This window comes from Limulus polyphemus, unplaced genomic scaffold (genome assembly GCF_000517525.1).
Source record: "Limulus polyphemus unplaced genomic scaffold, Limulus_polyphemus-2.1.2 Scaffold6507, whole genome shotgun sequence".
Taxonomy (NCBI): domain Eukaryota; kingdom Metazoa; phylum Arthropoda; class Merostomata; order Xiphosura; family Limulidae; genus Limulus; species Limulus polyphemus.
Genome location: NW_013672117.1, coordinates 3,083 through 6,977, shown reverse-complemented (window position 1 = coordinate 6,977; position 3,895 = coordinate 3,083).

Sequence of the window (3,895 nt, the reverse complement as noted above, 5' to 3'; positions counted from 1 at the left end):
CAAAATATGATGTATGGCTTATAAACTGTCATGTAAACAATATATATATGATGTATGGCTTATAAACTGTCATGTAAACTATGTTATGTAAACAAAAGATGCGTGGCATATAAACTGTCATGTAAACAAAATAAGATGTATGGTTTATAAACTTAAGTGTATATTATATAATTCTTGCTCTTGGAAAGGAATAGGTTTTGTTTTTTAAGGGCTTACATGTGGTATCTTTTATATAATATAGTAATTTCATAGACACAAATGTAACTTTTGTTTGCAATAAGGAATATATGTTTTACATTTTAAATACATGTATATGTGATATGTATATATATATAGCTGTATAATTTCTTCATTTACGGTACACAGGTAACTTTATCAATAGCAGCTATGTGTAAGTAGTTTATCTAATGTATCTGTTTATTTACTGAATTACCGTTAGGTTACATCTTAGGTCAAGGAGTATTTTATGTGGTGTTTTTCTCATCCTTATAGTTTGATTTCTATGTGGGAGGTAGGCTATATTCTTATACGTGAATTTAGATTATAAATATGTCCTTTCAACAAAAAATGAGTTAAACAATTATCCAGATCATTGAAATTGTTTATTTTTCCAAAATAATGACGATATCTTACAATGTGTAAAAATGCTTGAATTTTACTGCGTAAGAAGTGTAATCTTCATTTCGTGCTTTAATTTTATTTCATAACCAACTTGAAATAATTTCAGATTATTGCTGTGATTTAAACTACACAGGAGGAACTGATTTTCAGTTTAAAATAATTAGATAACCACATGAGACCCATAACTTAACTCATCGTTACATATACTTCTTATATTTAATTAATAACTATATGGATGTTGACTTAATGTTGGTCCTCAAGGCAGTTAAATTTCGTGCTGTACCTGTGTATTGATGGTTGTTATTTGGAATCTGCACAGTTAGAAAGGATCTGTATGGTTCTAAAATTATTAATTTGGAAATATTAAATATTTGAGTGACATATATATATACATCTATACCAGATTTTCTCCTTAGGCCTAGTGAGAAAATTAAGACTTATTGTTGATGCTGGTGAGATGACACTATCGTTACAACATTTAAATAATATTACAGCAGTGTTACTTCTTGACCAATCAGCATGAATGTTCTGCCCAAACAAGGAAAAACTATAATCTAACGGTATGTAAGTGTTAAATGTAGAAAGCATCGTGTAATAAAAACAGTTACTTTGTTGAGATTTGACAATTTTGTTAATGGTGATCAACAAAAGTTTGGTTTTCTAGTAACATTCACGTCTACCTCTAAATATTTGTGAAACTCTTTTATGGCACTGGTAAAGAAAATATATTCAGGTTTCTAGTTTGTAATTTATCTGAATGTGGGTTGAAACAGCAAGGTCAAATAAAGGCCATTTTAGTTTTAAAATAATCATTTTCTTTGTGTCGTACTTGACCTATGAACTTGAAATGAAAATTGATGTGTTTGTAAACAGCATGGCTAAGCTCAAGTTTATGGTGGGTTTTGCTATGAGCTTTCAAAGGTTTCTGTATTAACTCGAAAGATATTTATGTCTGCATTATTTTAATACAAAGTTATTTAAAGAGCATTCAAAAATTGGTGAATAGAAAAACCACAAGAATGAAATGACAAAAAAAGTGTATGAAATATATTGGTGATCTGATGCCTTTCTGTTAAGTGAAATACTTCAGTAAATAACTGTGATATGATCGGAAGATCTTACAGAATGATTATAAATAAAAGTAGAGGTATGAGAAGTAAATATTTTTAGGCATGTTTTATGTTTGTAGATTATAGATGTTCTTTGGTTTTACATAATTAAAAATCTCTTTGTCCATAAACCTGCAATGGTCTCCATTTGGATTTTGCTTCACATGTCATTGTTTAGGGTTTATTTCTGGTAAGTGTTGTTATCAAACCATTCTGTTGTTCACTTCATTTGTGTTTATGTTTAAATTGATTCTTAATCAACCCTGAAAGATCCTTTTTACAGATTGTTTAACATTTCTGAATCAGTTAATACTTTTAAATCTCTCTAAGAAAGCTTCAAACAAGCCCGAACGTCTTCACCTACACTGATTTGCTGGTTAACTTTTCCATTGAAAGCTTATTGACTTTAGACACACAAAAACTTAAGTTAGTTGTCTTAAATGTTCACATCTTAGCTTTTGAAGTATGTAATTGTTTATTGTGTATTTATAAAGTTTTATCTTTATCGATTCAACATGACTATTAAATATTGGTCATAAATAACTGGTTCATGACTGTTAAATGTTGGTACACAATGGATAATGTTAATACAAAACCATTAGGTATTGGTACCTAAGGAGTAGTTGTACATGACTGGTCAAGTTTGGTACATAATGGATAATGTTGATAAAAATTGATATGTAATAATAAGTAGTGTTGGTACAAGACTGGTATATAATAATAGGTAGTGTTGGTTCAAGACTGATATACATTGATATATAATAATAGGTAGTGTTGGTTCAAGACTGATATACATTGATATATAATAATAGGTAGTGTTGGTTCAAGATTGGTATACATTGGTATATAATAATAGGTAGTGTTGGTTCAAGACTGGTATACATTGATATATAATATTGGGTAGTGTTGGTTCAAGACTGGTATACATTGATATATAATATTGGGTAGTGTTGGTTCAAGACTGGTATACATTGGTATATAATAATAGGTAGTGTTGGTTCAAGACTGGTATACATTGGTATATAATAATAGGTAGTGTTGGTTCAAGACTGGTATACATTGATATATAATATTGGGTAGTGTTGGTTCAAGACTGGTATACATTGGTATATAATAATAGGTAGTGTTGGTTCAAGACTGGTATACATTGGTATATAATATTGGGTAGTGTTGGTTCAAGACTGGTATACATTGATATATAATAATAGGTAGTGTTGGATCAAGGCTGGTATATAATTATACCAATTATATAAATATAATTTCACTTTAGACAGGTTGATTTTCTCTACAGAAAGTTTACATGAACGGATATTCTCATCTTACACAGCATACTAAACCTCCTGACACATGGCATAAAAACATCTCCTCAGACGTAACATCCTCTAAATATAGCCGTTCAGTATCTAAAGAACCGTAGAAAGATATCAAGTACATCGCACACCAGAGGGCTGCGACACCGGATAATTATAAAATAGGGAAACTTGGTAATTATAAAGTCCAGAAAGGTGCTGAAGTCCTCATAAAGTCTGTTGAGAAAATGAAAAGTTGTCCACTCCAGACGTACACGTCAGATCCAGAAGTGCCAACTCTATCGAAAACGTTTTGTAAAACAAATCCTAATAGTTAATTTAAAAAGTTGTCCACTCCAGACGTACACGTCAATTCCAGAAGTGCCAACTCTATCGAAAACGTTTTGTAAAACAAATCCTAATAGTTAATTTAAAATGGTTTAGATATCAAAAGTTATTTAAATGTTAGTATGCAAAACAAAAAAATTAAAAATTATCACCGTATATAAACTAAACTTATAGAGGAGACAACAAGAATTATGAAATGACCATATAGACATTTCTAGGCCACTTGCTGGCAGTGAGGGAAGAGAGACATCATGTGGTGGAAATTATAATAAACTAGAAGATATTGAAGTGATAGTTTTTGGCACGTGATCTCTCCTTGAAAGGTCATAATGAGTAAGGGCCATGCTAACTGGCTAATTTGGTAGTGAGGTGTCTGTGTGTAAGTAAAAAGTTGATCAAACTGTAAGCTATACGAGCTTTTGCCGTCAAAGGTCAAGGTCATGTTGAGTATGGGTCATGCTAACTGGCTAATTTGGTAGTGAGGTGTCTGTGTGTAAGTAAAAAGTTGATCAAACTGTAAGCTATACG